Source organism: Protopterus annectens, chromosome 7.part1 (genome assembly GCF_019279795.1).
Source record: "Protopterus annectens isolate FY-2018-M chromosome 7.part1, PAN1.0, whole genome shotgun sequence".
NCBI classification, from domain to species: domain Eukaryota; kingdom Metazoa; phylum Chordata; order Ceratodontiformes; family Protopteridae; genus Protopterus; species Protopterus annectens.
In genome coordinates this window covers 407598400-407609425 of record NC_056740.1, presented here as the reverse complement: position 1 = coordinate 407609425, position 11026 = coordinate 407598400, and the positions used below count along the sequence as shown (strand labels likewise).

General features: G+C 36.3%; 1 long non-coding RNA gene across 1 annotated transcript in view; it reads right to left on the bottom strand.

Annotated features, from left to right (window-relative positions):
• Positions 1 to 6104: 6104 nt before the first annotated feature.
• The window catches only part of LOC122807798, a 194933-nt gene continuing 190011 nt past the window's right edge, over positions 6105 to 11026 (bottom strand). The window contains exon 2 of the long non-coding RNA XR_006365723.1: positions 6105 to 6582. This is a non-coding gene — a long non-coding RNA (uncharacterized LOC122807798). The remainder of the gene's footprint in view (positions 6583 to 11026) is intronic.

Genomic DNA, 11026 nt, shown 5'->3' with positions numbered 1-11026 from the left:
AAATGCACGGAAGGCATTATAGCCTCGCATTGATGTCAGGTCAGTTTTGATACAACTCATGGAAACATGTATTTCCTCCCTCCCTTCCTTTCTCTCCCATCTCTCACTTCCCTGTTTCTAGAATACTTCTCTGTGCTTGAGATTACTCTCTTTTAACAATCCCATGTCACACAATTAGCATAGTGTTTAAAATCTGCTCATATCATGCACCAAAAGCCTGAAACTATGTTCCACACAAAATCAGAAATGTTCCAACCCTAGCTTCTTTCTTTTCTGTAGTCAAAAATCATCCAAGGTCATTAACTTAAATTAGTTGCTATTCATACACTATATATATTTGAGGAATACTTGCCCAGCTTGCAGCTTATAACACTGATTGCAGTTGTTTGCAGTCTATTTCACTATGCTTTTTGTAATGTTCTTACTTACTATCAGCCTGTAATTTAGATATTAGTAATGAGCTCCAACTTATAAGAGCTCTGTTATATATTGTGCAGCGGCATCAAATTTACCTACCGCTTAACTCCTACTTATAAAAACATTCTGATATAATGTGCAGCGACATTAGCTGTACTCACTGCGTAAATCTTAAATGTCAAGCTGTTGTATGCCTATTAGTGTTGTCTGCTGTTTATGGTGACTTTTAGATATTTTCATCTTTGGATATAATAGTTTTTTAATATCATTTTAGTGTCTGTAATCAATGTGAATTTCTATTATGTTTACATACCTATTTATTGTGCTGGAGATTGTATACATATCTTACTAAGCTGTAGTTGTGACTGTATTTTATTCTTTAAATGCTACTTCTTGAACTTTACTTTTTTCAATGTTTATAATTATTTTAACCTTTATGTCTTACCTTGTTTATTTATTGCAAGCCCTGTTAAAGCAATCATCGTGATTCTGCACTTCATTAGTTATAATTCCATTCAACTACATTTATCACATGGATGTCTTTATCTAGTAAAAGGAAAATATCTATGGCGTATGTTTGTATTTATGTTTCTTGCCATATGTTTTGTTTGTACTCTTGTATTTGAACTTGCCTTGGAGAGCAGACTACAGGACCCCCCCATGCCCGGTATTCACTATTGGTGCTTTTTTATTCTGTTAGTCTACTGCCTTCCTTAGTCTGTTTCCATTAGGGATTGTCCTATAGTCTTTTAGCTCTTTCCCTACTTGTTGGTAAAGTACTATACTATTTTTGTTAAACAGTTCTCAGTATTGCTGGATTACCTGTATTTTCTTCTCATTATCTGGTTAAATCACAGTGGTTGATTGTTCCTGGCTGTGCAGTCGTGGCCTCAGCTCTGCTGCTCCATTTACCCACTCTATACTCGGGCTCACTATGCTCCCCTACCCTGCCCTCATTCCCACCCTCCCCAGATGAATTACATTTCTTCCAACCCTAGTCACTCCTACTCTATTCTCTAACCAATCAATATGTTCCTATGCTTACCTTTTGTACTTTCTCTGTCTTATCCTACTTACCTTCTCTAACTCCACCATCTTATTTGCATTTCTACTTACTTACCATTTGTATACATTTTATCTTATTTCTAGTTCCACCCACCTGCTTTATTTTTTTTTACTTTACCTGCACTCTGCTATACAAATTCCTTTTCCTCTAACTTATTTTCCCTATCACCCAATTCTCCTTTAGATTATTATCTATATTCTTATATTTATTCCTTTGATACTTTGCATACATAAACATCTATCAATACTATTTATCGTATAATGTTTCCACTTCACATCATATTAATCACTTTTCTATTTACTCCTGCTTACTTAACAAGCTTTCAATTTGTATTAATCTCTCCTCAACATCTTCACAAATCTACTACTTACTTTCTACACTTAGATATCAATTCTCATTTTATTTCTTCAACTATTGTTAACATTACAGATTTCCATCAAATAACCTATAGACTATATCACCTTAAACATAGCCCAATAACTAACTCTTTAAAAGATCACATACATATATCCATATCCTTGCAGACACTGGTAACAATTGCTATGAAACGGATTATTAGCAATGATATTCATCCTAATCTAAGTCCTCAATACATATACCACATCTCTGCCTAAAGGACTAGGATTTTATGATCTCCACGTAAACCCTCTGATTTGTTACTCCTAAATCAGAACCTTAGAAGCATTGTCAATAAAGTCCATAGAATGCATGCCACCCTTTCCCATTACTCTCCTGACAGTGCTTTCTTGACTGAAACTTGGTTAAAAGCACACATTTCTGATAATGAAATCACTTCACGAGCGTACAACATAGTCAGAGCAGACAGAAATGGGAAAAGAGGTGGTGGTGTAGCCATTTTATTTAAGAGTACTCTTACATTGTTACCATTTAATCTTCATATTTCTAACAGGTTACCCAAAGAAAGTTAATTACCATTATAGCTACTTATGTCCCAGCAGGCAATAACATCTCTACGATAGAACACATTCTCTAGTCTATAACAAAATCTGTAACTCAAGTAACTATTATTATGGGTGAATTAAATATTGACTGCACAACCTGTAATTCGCATAACTCTAGCAATCACATCAGCCTTTTCACCTTCACACAACCTATCCAATCTCCTACAAGGATAGACAAAAATTCTAACTGGCAATCAATACGTGATTGGACTTTAACAAACAAACCTAATCTTTGCCAGTATACTGGATGTCTACCTGACAGTCTCAGTGACCATATGCCAACTTATCTATTAATCCTATTAAACTTACTACTTTCTGACAAATACATAGTAACAGAAACTTTAAACCCCAAGAACTGATGGACACCCTTAAGAAATGTGACTGGTACATTCTTAAGGACTACCACTTAATGCCACAGGTGAACATTTCAGCAATTTATTCCTTGATATTATCAACAGATTGGCTCCTCCTAAGACTGTTCGGACTAAGGCCCCATATACAACATGGCTAACTAATGAAACAAAGAACTATCTTATGCAAAGGGACAAGGCTTGGCAAAATTGGCACTCCAGTAAATCCACAAGTAGCCATTTAGTTTGTGTCTTTGTGTCTTTTGGCTTTTCCCAGTTAGGGGTCGCCACAGTGGAACTCCGGTCCGCTAATGATTGGCAGTAGAGTTTTACGTGCTGGCTTGCTGGGCCTAACGCACAACCTTCAACGAAGGAATGCCCATTCACACATGTCGTCACACAGAAGATGCTCTAACGGGCAACATCTAACTGTGAGGCGACACCACTACCACAGCACCACCACTGCAGATATAATTATATTCCAACAAATTAGGAATAAGGCTAAATATCATATCAGTCTAGACAAAATACATTTTTACCATAACTTATAACAGAAGTACCAACATAACCCCTCAAAATTGTGGAGTACCATTAATATTATTCTTCACCAAGGACAAACAGCTACCCCTTCTCCTAATATACCACATTGCTCTGGTATTGTCGCTGAAGAATTTAATAAATTCTTCACAGAAAGTATACTATCTCTAACCAAAAATATTAAACTTGTTCCACCATTAACTCCCAAATTTTATAATCTGAATAATATATGCTTCTCTTTCCAGCCCATCTCCACAGTTGCCATAGAGAAATTATTCAGGAAACTCAAAACCACTTCTATTGCAGCTGATAAGCTTCCAACAGAATACTTAAAATTGGAAGCTGAAGGTATTTCCTATTCTGTGGCTATTCTTATCAGTAGGTCTGTAGCAGAACAATATGTTCCAGCAATTTGGAATGTTATTCACATTATCCCCCTACACAAAGGTGGAAGTTCAGCTGAGCTCACCAGTTATAGACCTATTGCCATCCTCTCTCCCCTATCAAACTCCTTGAAAGATTCATTGACTCACAACTGCTCCAGTATCTTGCCACCAATAGTCTACTTGCAAACTCCCAACATGGTTTCAACTCCTGTCATAGTACCACAGTAGCAGTTCTTAACTTTACAAATACCATTAACCAATTTAGAAATGAGGGTAAAATAGTATCTGCAGTCTTTCTGGACATCTCCAAAGCCTTTCATACAGTTTCCCACATCAAAATTATCTGTTCTTTCCAAACTGAATCTAAACCCCTCGCTGCTTCAGTGGTTCCAAAGCTATCTAGATGGCCACCAACAATCTGCAAAATGGCAACAGGTCCTCTCCCCCCATCTCCCTGTCTCATTAGGTGTTCCACAGGGTTCACTATTCTTTAGCATTTTTACAAATGACCTTAATACCACGTCCCCATCAACTTCATTTTCTTCAATATGCTGATGACTCAATATTTATTTGTGCTGTATCTACTCTAAACTGTCTTCAAGACATAACCCAAAAGTCCTTCTCTGACACTGAACTATGGCTAACAAACCATCAACTCATACTTAATCCCAATAAAACAGCACTTATGATCTTTCAACGCACAAAATCCTCTCTTCCCCTAACTTCTTTCTTCATCACTGCCTGTAACAATACAATAATCACTCCTACATCACAAACAAATCTGTTAGGTGTTACAATTGATAGTAACCTAAGAGTTTGCCTATATATAGCAGAAACAATTAAAAAGTTCATAAAAAGATGGGTGCTTTATATCGAAACAAGAAGTATCTAACTAATGCTTCCAGGGTAGCTATTTCTAGAACCCTCCTCCTTTCAACTCTCTTACATGCATCCCCAATTTTCAGCAACCTTAAAAAGGCTGACTTAAAGAAACTTGAAACTTGTTATAATAAAATAGCTAAATTTGCCAGTGACAGTGTACATTACACCCACCATTGTCACACCCTAAAAAAGCTGTCTTGGCTTGAACTATCACAACTATTATCCTACAATCAACTAATTTTGCCACACAAACTGTTTTATTGGTCCAACAAAACTCCTGCTTTACTAAACATTCTCCAGCCTCATACTACCAACTGTAATCTATAATCAAATATTTCACTATTACACGTGTGCAAGTCCTGCAATATGACAGGTGACTACCTATTTTCAGACCAAGCAGCCAAAAAATGGAACATGCTTCCTCATTCCATTAGAGCCATTTTCAATATAAACCAGTTTAAAGCTGCTCTTAAAAGCTTTTTTAATACTTCTTGGCTTTGCACCTGTTCTAGTCCAGGCTATGTTGATATATGAATACCTGCACATATTGTTCCTTCTGTCCTAACTGCTTCTAAATTTCAGCTCTTTTTATTCATGCACTTTTTTCCCTGCTTGCTAATATTTACCTTAAGTTTTCTTTTCAGTTGTCAGGATAGTTTGATATTTGCTTATGTTGTACAGTTTGCACTGTCTCTATTTCTTACATTGTAAAATAGAACTATTCTTTGTTCAAATTGTAAATAAGTTAGCTGTAATTTACAATATATCTATTTTATGTATTGTCATACTTAGATTATATTTTTATATATATCTTATTAATTTTTATTGTTTTGTTAATGTGGAGCTTTTCTCCCTGGGCATCCGCTGAAAATGGTTATTTATCCCAGTTGGACTTTCCTGCTAAATAAATGTAAAATCAATAAATAAATAAATAAAATAAAGCTGACATTTGCCTATTACTTCCAATATGAATAAGTTCCTTACAGATCTGATGGTTACATCTGTCAAACTATTATGAATGTTCCTACACTGCTCAGTTATTTTGTTGCATATATTGTTCTTTTCTGTTTGGTGGTATTGCGTATTATATGTCTTTGCTTTTCATTTAATAGTTTTATGCATGTTTGTTTAGTGTTGTTGTAACTATGTCATGGCTAAAGAATGGTTTTTTTTTTTTTTTTGGTCCAGTTCACTTACCTCCCTAAATTAATTAAAATAAAACAGTTTTTTTGCGAAAAAAAACAGGATGACAAGTTTTGTAGAGAGAATGCAGTTTCATACCTCTAAACCTACAGATGTTGAAAATAGGATCAAAGGCCCTTGAAAAATGGGAACATCCAGCAAGAAATCTGGGAATCTAATTAGAATAGAAAATTCAGTATCAAGTAATGCATAACTGTTACCATTTCCACTAGGAATGCGGTATACTATTCAAAAACATGTTTAAAAACAGAGTGACAACAATGACAGAAAAATATAAGCACTTTATCAAAGAGACAGTGTAAAATATCTACCCTTTAATGAACTGTACCACAAAATTCTTCCATACAAGGTCATTTATTTTTGGTTCTGAAAAAGACAGTTGTAAGATGTGAGTCCTTTTTGCTTAAATTATTGCTGTCACCAGTATCTTGGTCATGTAGTGTGATTTTCAGTTCACTAGACAAGTTCATAAATCATGTGATGATTGGAAATTAGAAAATTGTATGAAGGGGTAAATCAAGCCTGAAAATAGGGGCATACCTCCAAAATAGGGACATCATAAATCAGGCTTGAAAACAGGAACATTCCTCCAAAACTGGGACAGTTGAAAGGTGTGCATGGTAATACGTTTCCAGATAATAGGTAAGTTACCTGTAGTGCAAGACCTGTAAGATGGGTTTTGCATATCTGCTGTCACTGGCGGGTATCATATCCAGCAGTTAGGTTTTGTGCAGGTGTGTTTTCCAAAGGCATGGTCACCTTCGATCGCAGAAAATTTCCTTGAGACATTGTGTTTTGAGACAACCATGAAATACAAAAGAGATGTAAATTAAAGCCAGTTGGAACACATTTTTCTATAGCATATTCCATTATTCTACATTTCATTTTTACTTGAATTACAACTATATTCACTACAGCTTTCTGGATATAGAAAATTGCACAATTATGCTGCTAGGAAGTAATTCATATGGGTGGTACAGTAGAACTAGCAAGGAGAAGTTGATATTGTGTATCACTTTCTGCAGTTCTCAATTGTAACAAACTTTTACATCAGTGTATTATTCAAAATATGTCATTTAATCACAAAGGCCTTTGTATAATTCACTGACATTTGGCCATAGATTCATTTTACTGGCAAAGAAATCAGGTGATGCACATTATCAAAACAGCGATTGACTGAAAGCACATGGCTGAAAAGTCATTTTATTGATAAAGGTCTACACAACGTGTATACTTTAGAAAGCTTTTTGCACGGGGTAAACACCCTGATTGCTCTGTACCCACCCAAACTAATATTCTAATTCCATGGTTGCAAGCATGTGGAAAAAAGTACAACACACAATGAATCATCACTGCCTCACAAACACAAATATCTATAGATCCAAGGGTACAATATTATAATTCTCATTGTCAACACACATAAAAACCATCTAAATGACTTCCCTTACAACTCCCAAAATCAAAGATTATTAAAACAAAACATCTATAGACTTTTATCTTTTTTGATAAAATGAATTTTCAATCAAATGTACTTTTGGTGAAATTTAGTTTCATCATTTTTACTACATGAAGTCTGTGTAAGTAAAATGGATCTGCAATCAAATGTCACACAACCATTTGTACATAGCTGTTTTATCCACATAATAAAGAATAAATAAAATAATTTTAAAACAGTTCTTGGCAGATATCTTGGACAGTCAGCATTAGTAATCTCAAGATAATGAACATTGGACAGGACGCTTTGCTGATATCAGATGCTGGAACTGTGAGAAAGACTGATTCAGGAGCAAATGCAATTAGCAGTTCTAAGAGCACATGCCTTTATCAAAAACTGTCTTTCAGATTGATTCTCATACAGCAGTTTGGGAAGGTGATACATTTTTATTGGTTTTCACATTTATAGTCAAGCATGTCAGAAGAAAATAAACTGCCAGTGAAAATGAACTGGCCATTTATGTGGTGGACAAAATGTTCAACTTATTGTGTTGTGTATTTTATATACTTACAGACAAAAAAACTGCTTGGGTCTCTGTCATGAGGGCCACACAGTGGTATCTTAATATTTTAGGGACTGCCCATATAGTGCAGAAAATGAAAATGTAGACAGAAGGGCAAAAATTAAGTCTGGAGTAGAAACCATTTGTAACTGGTTTAGTCCATCACACGTCTGCATAACAGACTGGAAAATTCTGAAATACTTGAGATGCTCTGATTGAATAAAACTGAACAACACTTGCATTAAAAGCAGAAATGGCATTCATGAACCAAAAACTTGCTGTTTCTCTAGCCATGGATATGTCTTAACTTATTGAAAAGTTTCCAGTATTTCTCAGTGAAAAGGAAATTGCTACAGCTTCTGTGGGATCACGGGCTTAATCAGAGAGAACAAAAACGTTGACAAAAGATTGATGAAATGAAACTGATGACTTAAGCCTCTCTTCTCAAGATGAAGGAAAAACTGCAGGGGAATCACTGATTGGAAGCAAAGAACAGGATTAATGTAATTTTCAGTGGACTCTGCTTGCTTTGAAACAGCAAGCGATTTGAGTTTAAAGATTTCCTTTGGACAGGACTCTACAACAGAATGCAGAGCATTACTGTTTTCAATCTACTCACTAAAGATTAGAAGCCCAGAGCTACAGAAGTGGAATTAAGTGAAACAATTCTGAGTTTAGCAATGTTTCTTGTACGGATAGTTAAGATGCCAAGTATGTTTAATGCAGCCTAGGGGGTTATGTGACCTTGTATTAACTCTGTTAAATCAGCTATGTGGCTAAAGCATCTACATTGTACAGTGGCAACAAAGTAGCAAACTGTGACTGAACTCCACACAGAATCACTGAGTGTTAACTCCACCTGTATGATAACTAGAACAAGGGATATACAGCTCTTTGGTATACGTGAACTTCGTTACTACCCCATACAATGGATGCTGCTTGGCTTACTTGTAGGGTCATGAAAATACAGGTACAACAAATGATTAGGTTAATGTTATAACAGATATTATGTGGAATAAAATGCCACATTTATTTCTGGGGAAAGGTATTTAGATATAGTGCAGCATAAGAATAACTATATCTAAACCAGGAATGTTGAATGACTTAAAATGAAACACAGAACAAATCCTGTGGAACAGTAACAGGCCACCAGATTCTGACTGTACTAGCTTAGGTACGGGATCTAAATACAGGCTGAAAAGTAGGCATACCCCAGGTGATATTGGGACTTTAGTCACTCCAACTACTTAATTTCTAGATATTTCTAGTATCCCCATGCATGTTGGCAAGACTTTTCAGAGTTAATGGTTCTGTAAAGCTTAAGAAGGTTACATGCATAGTGTGGACTGACAATGGAACAATAAATAGTTTGACCATGACTTAGGAATGGTGAAACAATGCTGGTTCATGTTTAAGTCACCTGCACTCCAGCAGTTTAATATAAATTATTGGAAAGGGGACTAGGCATACATAGTGGTGACAGAGTCATAAGGATGGCCTGCAGACACCCATCAGTAAAACTGATACATTTCAGGGGGAAGGCTGGCTAGGGTAAACAAATGATGGGTGTGAATGGAGACAAAGAATGCTTGTTTGAAAGGCAGTCAGCCATTGGAAACTGGGCCAGCACTGTGTTGATGTAAACCCAGTCACATAATCACAAGGCCAAGAAGGAGACAGCAGCTGCAACAAAATACAGAAAGTTATAATTAACTTTTTTTCTAAAAACAAAAGTATCAGTATATTACCAGGGGGAGTCTTGGAAATGATCAAGGGTAAAGGCTGCATTGATTGGCATATTTATTAATTGGCTGGATTCAGCTTATCACAGATGATCTTCTCTGGTGACCCAAGATCACCTGGTTGCAAAAGTAGCCTGTAATACATTTTTAAAAGTCTGTGTGGTGTGTGTGTGCGTGTCTGTGTGTGTGTGTGTGTGTGTGTGTGTGTGTGTGTGTGTGTGTGTGTGTGTGTGTGTGTGTGTGTGTGTGTGTGTGTGTGTGTGTGTGTGTGTGTGTGTGTGTGTGTGTGTGTGTTTTGTTGATATAATCTGTATTCCCCAATTCTTAACTAACTTCAAAAGTTCAACTGTCAGTGCCAATTTCAATTCTAGTTCACTTTCCATAAATATTCATTTACTTAGTTTGCCTCACAAAGTGTATTAATTTAAATGTGGTACAATTTGCATTCAAGCAATTCAGGAGCAAGATCCTGAAAAAGCAGTGAAATGATGACATTGAATAACATTCTGAAATGTGAAATGCAGCAAAAAAAAAAAAAGAGTTTGAAAGCATCGTAGCACATTCAGCACACAATATTGAACAGCTCCGTGTTTGTGCAATATGCCATACCACTCTCAGAAAAGGGCCAGGCTTTGTGATGAATGCCAAAAAAAAGGGTGAAGACATTTGACTAAATCCTCTGATTGTGTGTGTGTGTGTGTGTGTGTGTGTGTGTGTGTGTGTGTGTGTGTGTGTGTGTGTGTGTGTGTGTGTGTGTGTGTGTGTGTGTGTGTGTGTGTGTGTGTGTGTGTGTGTGTGTGTGTGTGTTACAATATTTTAATAAGGTAAAAAGTGTAAGCATGACCATATTTGAGCCAAAAATGTTCACAAAACACTTATCAACTGGGATCTTGGCCTACACCCTTATCTTAAAAAAGACAGAATCAGAGACTGAGTGTGCAGTCCTGCAGACAATAAGAAATACATGTCAGACTTACTAATCTTTCCAGATAGCCAAGCTTTTCACTCTGTCATGAAGAGTGATTCATGCTATGAAGGAAATTCAATTATCTTGCTTTGATCCATAATCTCATCAGCTTGGGCTTTACAAAATCTAATTACCATAAGTGTAGAGGGGAACAGAAATTGACCAGTAAATGGAAAGCTTCTTCCTGTAACCTGGCCTTCACTTCAACATCAGTCTGGGACTTCTCCAATACTGCTGCTATTGTACGCTTCTTTTGGTCACTCCTTCTCAGTCTTCTCTAGCCACACTCATGGACAAGTCCCCAAGATACTTAAATTCCCCCAGCTGTGGTAGGTGCTTGCAGCTCTTACCTGCAAGAGAAAAGCTACACGATAGAAACACTGCCTTCTGATTAGGAGGAAATGTGATTCATCCCAGCTGCTTCACACTTAGCAGAACATTGATCCTGTCTGCACTGTAGGTCATAGTCACTTGAGGTTAACATAATAACATCTATACACAACAAATATACTACCTT